Source organism: Salvelinus namaycush, chromosome 2 (genome assembly GCF_016432855.1).
Source record: "Salvelinus namaycush isolate Seneca chromosome 2, SaNama_1.0, whole genome shotgun sequence".
Classification (NCBI taxonomy): Eukaryota; Metazoa; Chordata; class Actinopteri; order Salmoniformes; family Salmonidae; genus Salvelinus; species Salvelinus namaycush.
Window position 1 is genome coordinate 76,383,491 of NC_052308.1, and position 13,844 is coordinate 76,397,334.

Consider the following 13,844-nt stretch of genomic DNA (forward strand, 5'->3'; position numbering starts at 1 on the left):
TGAAAGTAGTGCCCTATGTTATCAACTCTTCCCCTGGTCCTTAGAGTGAAAGTAGTGCCCTATGTTATCAACTCTTCCCCTGGTCCTTAGAGAGATATCAACTCTTCCCCTGGTCCTTAGAGAGAAGTAGTGCCCTATGTTATCAACTCTCCCCCTGGTCCTTAGAGAGAAAGTAGTGCCCTATGTTATCAACTCTTCCCCTGGTCCTTAGAGGGAAAGTAGTGTACTATGTTATCAACTCTTCCCCTGGTCCTTAGAGGAAGTAGTGTACTCTGTTATCAACTCTTCCCCCTGGTCCTTAGAGAGAAAGTAGTGTACTATGTTATCAACTCTTCCCCTGGTCCTTAGAGAGAAGTAGTGCCCTATGTTATCAACTCTTCCCTGGTCCTTAGAGAGAAAGTAGTGTACTATGTTATCAACTCTTCCCCTGGTCCTTAGAGAGAAAGTAGTGCCCTATGTTATCAACTCTTCCCCTGGTCCTTAGAGAGAAAGTAGTGCACTATGTTATCAACTCTTCCCCTGGTCCTTAGAGAGAAAGTAGTGCCCTATGTTATCAACTCTTCCCCTGGTCCTTAGAGAGAAAGTAGTGCCCTATGTTATCAACTCTTCCCCTGGTCCTTAGAGAGAAAGTAGTGATCTATGTTATCAACTCTTCCCCTGGTCCTTAGAGAGAAAGTAGTGCCCTATGTTATCAACTCTTCCCCTGGTCCTTAGAGAGAAAGTAGTGTACTATGTTATCAACTCTTCCCCTGGTCCTTAGAGAGAAAGTAGTGCCCTATGTTATCAACTCTTCCCCTGGTCCTTAGAGAGAAAGTAGTGTACTATGTTATCAACTCTTCCCCTGGTCCTTAGAGAGAAAGTAGTGCCCTATGTTATCAACTCTTCCCCTGGTCCTTAGAGAGAAAGTAGTGATCTATGTTATCAACTCTTCCCCTGGTCCTTAGAGAGAAAGTAGTGCCCTATGTTATCAACTCTTCCCCTGGTCCTTAGAGAGAAAGTAGTGATCTATGTTATCAACTCTTCCCCTGGTCCTTAGAGAGAAAGTAGTGCCCTATGTTATCAACTCTTCCCCTGGTCCTTAGAGAGAAAGTAGTGATCTATGTTATCAACTCTTCCCCTGGTCCTTAGAGAGAAAGTAGTGTACTATGTTATCAACTCTCCCCCTGGTCCCATCTGGCCCTTTAATTGTGCATCTAGTGACTGAGGAATGTGATGTCTAATGTGCCGGTCTCACGATGGTTCTGTACTGCTGCTGCTCACTTCATGGTAAAGTTTGCAAACAACAAATGATAGATACAAATGATATATTTACTCATGATAGACTTTTGCCAGGTAAGCCTACTTTGCAGAGAACATTTAATTGAGAAGGCTTTTGAGAAAGTTTTTCGGTCAACCCACAAGACGGTTATCACATCAACTGGCTACACAGGGATTGATAGACAGACGTGCGCACCACACAGACACAGGAGAAATATTGATGGAAATTAATTGGCAGATACTGTGTTTGGGGAGGAGTCAAGTGCAAGTACTGGTTCAGTTGAGGAGGAGGATTATTTAAGATACTGTTTGAAGAGGGGGACAGTAAAACATCTGAATTGTATATGGTCGTTTTTCTATGGTCAATATATTATATAATACAAATCAATATATTGGGTTTATTGGTTTTCTTTGTGTTCACCCACAGGCTTCATGAACCACGTGAAATGAGCTTCATGAGGTGAGGAGGAGGATTATTTAAGATACTGTTTGAAGAGGGGGACAGTAAAACATCTGAAGGGGACAGTAAAAAATCTGAATTGTATATAGTCGTTTTTCTATGGTCAACATATTATACAATACAAATCAATATATTGGGTTTATTGATTTACTATGTGTTCACTCACAGGGATGATGGATCACATCTTCATGACTTTAGCTACATTATGAGGTGAGGAGGAGGATTATTTAAGATAATGTTTGAAGAGGAGGACAGTAAAACATCTGAATTGTATATAGGTGTTTTTCTATGGTCAATATATTATATAATACAAATCAATAAACCCAATATTTATTTATTGTTTATTGATTTTCTTTGTGTTCACTCACAGGGATGATGGATCAGGTGAAATCGACTTGATGAGGTGAGGAGGAGGATTATTTAAGATACTGTTTGAAGAGGTAGGGCTTCATATGTTTTCAGAAGATGGGCAGGCACTCTGCTGTCCTAGCTCCAGGGGGACAAGCGGGGAGCCCAGCCAACAGAGAGTTGCAGACGGGAGAGGACAAGTGCCTGGATTAGGACCTGCGCCACTTCCTGTGTGAGGAAAGGTCGTACTCTGCAGATGTTGTAGAACATGAACCTGCAGGAGCAAGTCATTGCTTTGATGATGGCAGAGAACGACAGGGTGTTGTGCAGGGTCACGCCAAGGTTCTTTACACTCTGGGAGGGGGACACGGTGGAGTTGTCAACCATGATGGAGAGGTCTTGGAGTGGGCAGGCCTTCCCCGGGAGGAAGAGCAGCTCAATCTTATCGAGGTTGAGCTTGAGGTGGTGGGCCGACATCCAAGCTGAGATATTATTATTATACCTTTATTTCAACAAGGAACACAGACTGAGACCAAGGTCTCTTTTACAGCTGGGCCCTGCGTATACATGTGTACACATACAGTTTAGGTACATTGATTAAAAAACGAAACAAGGGCCGATCACAGATAACAAACAAAACGATCACAGATAACAAACAAAAAAATAACAAAGAAATATTAAAAATAAAAATACAGCAACACAGGTCTAGTTTTTTACTGGTAGCTTTCGATCGACCTCTTGGAGACCCATGATATACAATGTGTCTCAACCGAGATTGCTCTTCCCTGTGTCATGGAGGCTCTCAGCACTGCCAAAGCGGACTCTCTCTCCTCTGTTCTCATCCTCCTAGATCTATCCGCTGCCTTCAACACCTTGAACCATCAGATCCTCCTCTCCACACTCTCAGGCCTGGGCGTCTCAGCCTCTGCACACTCTTGGATTGCATCCTACCTGGCAGGCCGCTCTCACCACGTACTCTCACTACTGGTGTCCCCCAGGACTCAGTTCTAGGCTCTTTCCTCTTTACACCAAGTCACATGGCTCTGTCATATCCTCTCATGGTCTCTCCTATCATTGCTATGCGGATGACAACTACTTTTCTCCTTCCCTCCTTCTGACACCCAGGTGGCGACACACATCTCTGCTTGCCTGGCAGATATTTTTTGTATTGCTTGTAACTGTTTCGGGTAATGCAGGTTATTGTGCTGTTAGTAGAATAACCTGTGTGTAAATGTAATCTGTCCCTTCTTTTCTTTCCAAAACACTTTCTCGTTATCGCTCTCAGAACGATCTTCTGATCCTCAGATTGACCCGTCTTGAAGCCTGACTGGCTAGGGTTGAAAGAAAAGAAGGGACACAGGTCTATAGTTTAGCCAGTCAGGCTTCAAGATGGGTCAATCTCGGTTGAGGATCAGAAGATCGTTCTGAGAGCGATAACAAGAAAGTGTTTTGGAAAGAAAAGAAGGGACACAGGTCTATTTTATTACTGGTAGCTTTCGATCGATCTCTTGGAGACCCATGATATACAATGTGTCCATGTTTGTTGTTGTTCCAGATCCGCCCACCGTTTTGAGGACGTTGAGACAGAGAAGATATGTGAGGAAACCGGTCAGTAAAGCTGTGACTGAGTTGAAACACCAGAAATGGGCTCCTTATGAAGTAATGTATCTGAGGTGAAACACCAGAAATGGTCTCCTGATGAAGTAATGTATCTGAGGTGAAATACCAGAAATGGTCTCCTCATTAAGTAATGTATCTGAGGTGAAACACCAGAAATGGTCTCCTTATGAAGTAATGTATCTGAGGTGAAACACCAGAAATGGTCTCCTTATGAAGTAATGTATCTGAGGTGAAACACCAGAAATGGTCTCCTCATTAAGTAATGTATCTGAGGTGAAACACCAGAAATGGTCTCCTCATGAAGTAATGTATCTGAGGTGAAACACCAGAAATGGTCTCCTTATGAAGTAATGTATCTGAGGTGAAACACCAGAAATGGTCTCCTTATGAAGTAATGTATCTGAGGTGAAACACCAGAAATGGTCTCCTTATGAAGTAATGTATCTGAGGTGAAACACCAGAAATGGTCTCCTCATGAAGTAATGTATCTGAGGTGAAACACCAGAAATGGTCTCCTCATGAAGTAATGTATCTGAGGTGAAACACCAGAAATGGTCTCCTCATGAAGTAATGTATCTGAGGTGAAACACCAGAAATGGTCTCCTTATGAAGTAATGTATCTGAGGTGAAACACCAGAAATGGTCTCCTCATGAAGTAATGTATCTGAGGTGAAACACCAGAAATGGTCTCCTTATGAAGTAATGTATCTGAGGTGAAACACCAGAAATGGTCTCCTTATGAAGTAATGTATCTGAGGTGAAACACCAGAAATGGTCTCCTTATGAAGTAATGTATCTGAGGTGAAACACCAGAAATGGTCTCCTCATGAAGTAATGTATCTGAGGTGAAACACCAGAAATGGTCTCCTCATGAAGTAATGTATCTGAGGTAAAACACCAGAAATGGTCTCCTTATGAAGTAATGTATCTGAGGTGAAACACCAGAAATGGTCTCCTCATGAAGTAATGCTTCTGAGGTGAAACACCAGAAATGGTCTCCTCATGAAATAATGTATCTGAGGTGAAACACCAGAAATGGTCTCCTTATGAAGTAATGTATCTGAGGTGAAACACCAGAAATGGACTCCTTATGAAGTAATGTATCTGAGGTGAAACACCAGAAATGGTCTCCTTATGAAGTAATGTATCTGAGGTGAAACACCAGAAATGGTCTCCTTATGAAGTAATGTATCTGAGGTGAAACACCAGAAATGGTCTCCTTATGAAGTAATGTATCTGAGGTGAAACACCAGAAATGGTCTCCTTATGAAGTAATGTATCTGAGGTGAAACACCAGAAATGGTCTCCTCATGAAATAATGTATCTGAGGTGAAACACCAGAAATGGTCTCCTCATGAAATAATGTATCTGAGGTGAAACACCAGAAATGGTCTCCTTATGAAATAATGTATCTGAGGTGAAACACCAGAAATGGTCTCCTTATGAAGTAATGTATCTGAGGTGAAACACCAGAAATGGTCTCCTTGTGAAGTAATGTATCTGAATATAGCTTTATCTTTCTATTATTTACATCAATTTTTTTTATTGTTCTATTTTAAACTGGTCTTGTATGTCAAAGATCTATAGGATATACTTATGATTTACTGGTCTGTTTCTTACCTAGATTTACATGTAACATAAAGTGTGTATAGAAAAAAAACAATAGCTATGTTTACATTTTTACTGGTCAAACCACAACTGAGCTAGCCAAATCCAACATTTTTGTTTTACCCAATCTCTGACACTAGCACCTCTTATTTCAGTCTCTGAAAAGTGATTTTTTTCGAAGCTTTTTTGGGGGGTTGCGCCTGTATGCTGTTTCATGGTACGGCGCTGTATATTCCCCATGGGCATTAAAGGGATGATTTTGACCATATATGGTTAATTAGGGGTGTTTCTAAGGTCATGGCCAAGGTCATGCACGAGCACTGAGGCTGAGAACAATTGGTATTTATCAATGGTTATCTCCTACCACTGTGCCTACGACACTTGTAGGATTGTTTGATAAATCACACTTTTTGTATGCATACGGATATTCTAAATTCTGTTCTTAAGTAATATATATATATTTTTTTAATGTGTTCTTCTTTCCAGTGGATGACATCACACAGAGAGTTAAAGGGAAACTGAAAGCCAGTCTGAAGAAGAAGTTTAGATGTGCGTTTGAAGGCACAGCTGAGGAACAACCTGGACTTGATAGCGTTTACACACAGCTCTACATCACACAAGAAGAGGTTCATAAAGAACATGAGGTTCAACGGATTGAATATACATCCAAGAGAAACATATCAGACACTCCAATAAACTGCAATGACATCTTCAAACCATTACCTTGGAGAAGAGAAGAGACCCATCAGAACTGTAATGACAAAGGGAATCACTGGCATTGGAAAAACAATCTCTGTACATAAGTTCATCCTCGACTGGGCAGAAGGAACTGCCAATCAAGATGTTGATTTCATCTTTGTTCTTCCTTTCCGAGAGCTGAATTTGATTCAAGATGAGCAGTACAGTCTTCATGGACTTCTGAATGAATTCCACCCTGAACTAACAGAGATAGTAGAAGCAAAGATTTATGCTACCTGCAAAGTTCTGTTCATCTTTGATGGTCTGGATGAAAGCCAACTGCCTGTGGATTTTGAAAAACACAAGAGGGTGACTGATGTTACACAGACAACATCGGTGGATGTGCTGCTGACAAACCTCATCAAGGGGAATCTGCTTCCTAAAGCTCTCCTCTGGATAACCTCCAGACCAGCAGCAGCCAATCAGATCCTGCGTCAGTATATCAGCAAGGTGACAGAAGTACGAGGGTTCAACGACAAACAGAAAGAAGAGTACTTTAGGAAGAGATTCACAGATCAGAACCGGGCCAGCAGAATCATCTCACACATTAATACATCAAGGAGCCTCCACATCATGTGCCACATACCAGTCTTCTGTTGGATTACTTCCAGGGTTCTTGAGCAAATGTTGAGTGATGATAAGAGCAGAGAGATCACAACTCTGACAGAGATGTACAATCACCTTCTACTCATTGAGACAAACCTGAAAAGCAAGACGTATAGTGGGGAAAAGGAGACAGATCTGACCATAATCATAGAAAGAAACAAAGAAAACATTGTGAAAGTAGCTCAACTGGCATTTAAACAGCTGGTAAAGGGCAATCTCATATTCTATAAGAAAGACCTGGAGGAGTGTGGCATTGATGTCAGTGAAGCCTCAGTGTACTCTGGGTTTTGCACAGAAATCCTGAAAGAAGAGTATGGGTTGTATCAGAAGGAGGTGTACTGCTTTGTTCACCTGAGTTTCCAGGAGTTCCTTGCTGCTCTGTTCGTGTTCCACTGCTGTGTGAGCAAGAACATCAAGGCCCTGGAGTCTTTCATTGGGGATGTGTCTTCAGAGCTGCCCTTGCATGAGCTGCTGAAGATGATGGTGGATAAAGCCTTGGAGAGTGAGAATGGACACCTGGACCTGTTCCTCCGCTTCCTTGTTGGCATCTCAACAGAATCCAACCAGAGACTGTTACAAGACCTACTGCCACAAACAGAGATCAGCTCAGAGACTGTTGACGAAATTAAGAAATACCTCAGGGAGCCAAATGTAGAGCAAGTTTCACCTGATAGGTACATCAATCTACTCATCTGCTTGACTGAGATGAAAGATGATTCAGTACATGAGGACATTGACCAGTTCCTGAAGTCTGGAAAACCTGCAGAAATAGAAAGGTCACCTGGTGACTGCTCAGCTCTGGCCTGTGCGCTGCTGATATCAAAGGGCGTGCTGGATGAACTTGACCTGCAGAGATACAACACATCTGAGGAGGGGCGTTTGAGACTGATCCCAGCTGTGAGGAATTGCAGAAAGGCAATGTAAGTAATAATGTAAATCTCGCAAATACCATACTTAAAGCCCCCATACCGTATTTGTGTGTGTTTCTTTTATGAAAATAGCTCCAAATATACGTTTTTATTCATTTATTTCTCTGAGCCTCCTTTTGCCATTGAAATGCTCAATCTGATCTTGTAGGTGTGTTGATACAAATTGTAATATATTTACATACACAGCCCTGATTTAAAAAATATATATAATTGGCAGATACTGTAGGATCGTTTAGACTCAACTTTGGACCCTCTAATCAGGGAGTGATTTAGAATTGGGACACCAGGTGGGTGCAGTTAATTATCCGGTTGAACAGAAAACCTGCAGGCTCCGGACCTAGTAGAGTAAAAGTTGAATACCCCTGGTCTAGAGCCTACTCCCCTTACCACTTCAAAGTAGGACGATACATATGCAAATAAAAGATGACTGGTCACTGGTCAGAATAATAATAATCAAATCAGATTGTTATGTCATGCTGTGGTCCAAAAACTCCGTCCCACCTGAACAAGCTCTTACATTAAAAAACTATTACAGTATCATTATTTTCACAATTTCAGTGATATTTCGACCTCATAGTGTGGAAATATCAGAAACAGAAAAATCACGTTTTTTTTTTTACTGTACTGCCCTTTTAATGCCCAATTTTGATCTTAACCAATATTTCTGAAAATAAATGAATTGCTTACTTGTGAAGTAGTTGAAAACTAATCATTTTAAACTTTTATGCTCATTTTGAACAAATTAACTAGCTCCCTTTCAATCACATATACTTTTTTATTAGAAATGTTAGAATGTCACAACAGGTTTAGAAACATTATGCATATAGGAAGGAGGTCATGTAACCTTAAGACCTGCTGTTATATTCAGAGCTGCCAAGGCTTTTGAATCATGTGGACAACCATGGTTCGTTACCCAGATGGTCACGCATATACTGTACATGGAAGGAAATTCCATTGAATGAATACGGATTATAATACTGAATATGCTAAGATGCTCTTAATTAAAGCAATTATTTATAACTTTTCTTTGACAGTTTATTTGGGACTCGTTGAAAAAATAGTTATCGTTGTTTCAAACAATTTCAAATTTGATAACTTCAAAGAATATCAATATTTAAATACCTGCAAATTTTATTGTATTTTTGCAAGACTTGTTTTTTAATATCAAAATAAATGTTTTCCTTTTATCATCTATGTTTGACTAACTCAACTATCTGGATTTTTTGATGAAATACATATGATATATTTTTGGCCCAGGTCTTAATATCACCGTAATCAGAGAATCACTAGTTTTAAACATCTTCAACTCGCACGTCAACACAATCTGTCTGGGGTCTGGGGGTCCTCCCTCAGAACTTTCTGGGGCATCTACAGCTAATTTCCACACAATTTAATATAACCCTTTTGGGGTAATTTTGGGGTCACTTTATTGTAATTAAGAATATAATATGTTTCTAAACCCTTCTACATGATTTTGGATGCTGCCATGATTATGGAACATGCTGAATGAATTGTGAATAATGATGAGTGAGAAAGTTATAGACGCATGAATATCATACCCAACCAAAAATGCTAACCTCCCCTGATATTGTAATGGTGAGAGGTTAGCATGTCTTGGGGGTATGATATAAAATGCTAACCTCCCCTGATATTGTAATGGTGAGAGGTTAGCATGTCTTGGGGGTATGATATAAAATGCTAACCTCCCCTGATATTGTAATGGTGAGAGGTTAGCATGTCTTGGGGGTATGATATAAAATGCTAACCTCCCCTGATATTGTAATGGTGAGAGGTTAGCATGTTTTGGGGGTATGATATTTGTGCGTCTGTAACTTTCTCACTCATCGTTATTCATAATTAATTCAGGACTATCCGTAATGATGGTAGCATCCACATTAATGTAGAAATGTTTAGAAACATATTATATTCTTACAATAAAAGGGACTTCAAAAATGACACAATACATTATTTACCATTAATTTCTATTGGGCACAAAATAATCTGAAACACAACCAAAATAAACAGCAAATGCATCTAACAAATGTGTAGAGTCACAAGCTTGATGTGGTCATCGCGTGCTATGAATGTGGGACCAAATACTTCACTTTTTACTACTTTAATACACATACAAGTTCACCCGATTAATGGTACATCAACTGGCGAAAACTAGCCAAGTTAATTTACTTCTGTTGAAATGGGACTAAACAAAGGCTACAAAACATTTCCATACACACAACAGCTGTGACGGATACTGATATAGTTAGAAGCTAGAGCTGAACTAGCTGTGGTAGCTACTAGCTACCTCATCACTGGGAATCTACTTTTTAACCCTGTTAAGTCAAACAGCAGTTACCTTGCATCAGTCAAATAAACTAGCCAGTTTCTGTTCTGCTTGCTTTTAAAACTCGGAGAAAAAGCACAACACACAGCATCTGCCTCTGTTCATCTCTCCCGTGACGGTCCTATAAGCCAGCCTTTCAGAAACTTTGCCTTTACACTGTCCAGGCTGAAACCACCAAACAGCCTACCCGATCGCTCTGAGGCGTACGCATGTTCCTAAAGCACGCCGATAACACTTTTTGTATCACAGTGCAATGATAAAACTGGGAGGGGACAAAAAAATGCAGTTTCAGAATGAAGTGAAAGTTGCGCCCCTGCATCTCTGTTTCTGCAGACTAGCAGGCTGTAGACTCCTACCTGAGCACTATGAATCACTGGCCTTCGTTCTCCAATCAGCAGACTCATCCTTGAGAGAGCTCGACCTGAGGAACTGTACGCTGTCTGATGGTGATGATGAGGGCAGACTGAGTGTTCTCTTTGCTGCATTGAAACATCCACACTGTAAACTGGAGACACTGAGGTCAGTACTTTGGGAGGTGTTTTCAGATGACGAGAACCTGAAGATTGTTGGATAGTTTTTAGGGTCATTTTGTCACCCTGACAGCTTGTATATGTACTGATCATATGTTCTTGATCTTTGTTTTAATGGCGGCAGGTAGCCTAGCGGTTAGAGTGTTGGGCCAGTAACCAAAAGGTCATTGGTTCAAATACCTGAGCCAACAATGTGTCAAATCTTTCAATGTGCCCTTAAGCAAGGCATTTAACCCTAATTTGCTCTAGGGGTGCCGTACTACTATGTCTGACCCTGTAAAACAACACATTTCACTGCACCTATCTGGTGTATGGGACAATAATACTAATATATAACATCTATTATTTGTTTTAACACTTAGCTTTGGGTATGAATGCATATCAAACCTTTCCTCACAAGAATGTTGATGTTTTTTGGGTAGCACTTTCTTTGTAGTATAGTCTTATGAAGTATTATATATAAATATCCTATCATAAAATGGTTTTCTCTGTTGTTGCAGACTTCCTGGCTGTGAACTTACTGAGTGGTTTTATGAAGTGTTGGCCTCAGTTCTCAGCTCAAATGACTCTCACCTGAAAGAGCTGGACCTGAGTAACAATGACCTGCAGGATTCAGGAGTGAAGCTGCTCTCTGCTGGACTAGGGAATCCACACTGTCAACTAGAGACACTGAGGTCAGTACTTAGAAACATTGTTACTGTTACTGAGACCAAAAGGTCTGTCAGAAAACAATCCATCCTCAGTTTTTTGGAACAGTTTTTAAATATACAGTATACTGCAATATTGACTGACCATATATTGTTGAGTCAGAATATCCACAGGGGCCCATTCCTTCAGAAAATATACCTTAATTTAAGAAACACCTTAGTTTCTCCAATCCATCTATCTTATATAACAAGACTGTCCCTTTTAGAATAACGTGTCCATTAGATATTTTGTATTGCTCAATAATGTTACCAAATAATTGTTATATTTTGATGTGCTTTACCCTACCTCTGTTCTCTGCAGGATGTCATTCTGTAGAGTCACAGAGGAAGGCTGTGCTTCTCTGGCTTCAGCTCTGAGGTCAAACCCCTCCCACCTGAGAGAACTGGACCTGAGCTTCAATCACCCAGGAGACTCTGGAGTGAAGCTGCTCTCTGCTAGACTGGAGGATCCACACTGTAGACTGGAGAAACTCAAGTTAGTACAGTTACTGTGGAAACCATACATTTCTAGTGCCTTTCTTTCCCATTTATACCACCTCCTTTGAGTTCTGACCAAAACAGAATGCCAAACAGTCTTGTAACTGATTGATTGAATATTGCATTTGTCTTATTATTCTGAGAACAGCCAGGTATGGATATGGTGTAGAGCTCTTAATTTGTCACCTTTTTGGACTAGACTAGACTTCATACAGTCTGGACTAGACTACACTTCATACAGGCTGGACTAGACTACACTTCATACAGGCTGGACTAGACTACACTTCATACAGGCTGGACTAGACTACACTTCATACAGGCTGGACTAGACTTCATACAGTCTGGACTACACTTCATACAGGCTGGACTAGACTAGACTTCATACAGTCTGGACTAGACTTCATACAGGCTGGACTAGACTAGACTTCATACAGGCTGGACTACACTCCATACAGGCTGGACTAGACTACACTTCACACAGGCTGGACTAGACTAGACTTCATACAGGCTGGACTAGACTAGACTTCATACAGGCTGGACTAGACTAGACTTCATACAGGCTGGACTAGACTAGACTTCATACAGGCTGGACTAGACTAGACTTCATACAGGCTGGACTAGACTTCATACAGGCTGGACTAGACTTCATACAGGCTGGACTAGACTTCATACAGGCTGGACTAGACTTCATACAGGCTGGACTAGACTTCATACAGGCTGGACTAGACTTCATACAGGCTGGACTAGACTTCATACAGGCTGGACTAGACTACACTTCATACAGGCTGGACTAGACTACACTTCATACAGGCTGGACTAGACTACACTTCATACAGGCTGGACTAGACTACAATTTACACAGGCTGGACTAGACTACACTTCACACAGGCTGGACTAGACTACAGTTCACACATGCTGGACTAGACTACACTTCATACAGGTTTGAATAGACTACACTCCATACAGGCTGGACTAGACTGCACTCCATACAGGCTGGACTAGACTACACTTCATACAGGCTGGACTAGACTACACTTCGTACAGGCTGGACTAGACTACACTTCATACAGGCTGGACTAGACTACACTTCATACATGCTGGACTATACTACACTTCATACAGGCTGTACTGACTACACTTCATACAGGCTGGACTAGACTACACTTCATACAGGCTGGACTAGACTACACTTCATACAGGCTGGACTATACTACACTCCATACAGGCTGGACTAGACTACACTCCATACAGGCTGGACTAGACTACACTCCATACAGGCTGGACTAGACTACACTTCACACAGGCTGGACTAGACTACACTTCATACAGGCTGGACTAGACTACACTTCATACAGGCTGGACTAGACTACACTTCATACAGACTGGACTAGACTAGACTTCACACAGGCTGGACTAGACTACACTCCATACAGGCTGGACTAGACTACACTTCATACAGGCTGGACTAGACTACACTTCACACAGGCTGGACTAGACTACACTTCACACAGGCTTGACTAGACTACACTCCATACAGGCTGGACTAGACTAGACTACACTCCATACAGGCTGGACTAGACTAGACTACACTTCATACAGGCTGGACTAGACTAGACTACACTTCATACAGGCTGGACTAGACTAGACTACATTTCATACAGGCTGTGTGTCATTCACTCTGTCTGTTCCTCTGTCTCTCCCACAGTGTGGAACATAATGAAGAAATTTGGGTAAAACCACAGCTGATAAAGAAATGTAAGTGTGATAAAGAACTGGAATAGAACTTTATGAAATATGATTATTCTATTCAATTCTCTTTTATTATACGATTTTTTTAAAACATTTATAAATCACACATTGTTTTTTAATCTTTATTTTTGAGAGGCTATTTTCAGATTTGATTGAACACCATATCAGCAGCATAGGTTTGATTCTGGCCTACTGCTCTTTGACACAACCTCTCTCTATCTTTCCCAACTGTCATTCTCTTCCTGGTCCAAAAATCCTATAGGATTTCAATACAGAAATCTTCCAATAGAATATTCTATCAGATTTTGGAACCTATCCTATAGGACTTGTTCCAAAATCTGATAGGATTCTTGTATAGGAATCATATAGGATACTATAAGATCAAATCCTATAGGATAGAATCCCATAGGAGTCCAAAGGACTGGTTCCAAAATATGATAGGATTGTATTACTCCCATATTGTGGTGGTGTGTT

At 40.9% G+C, this 13,844-nt stretch overlaps 1 pseudogene; it reads left to right on the forward strand.

Moving 5' to 3' along the window:
- Positions 1 to 1,863: 1,863 nt before the first annotated feature.
- On the forward strand, positions 1,864 to 13,338 carry LOC120023551 (annotated as a pseudogene).
- The last annotated feature ends 506 nt before the right edge of the window (positions 13,339 to 13,844 follow it).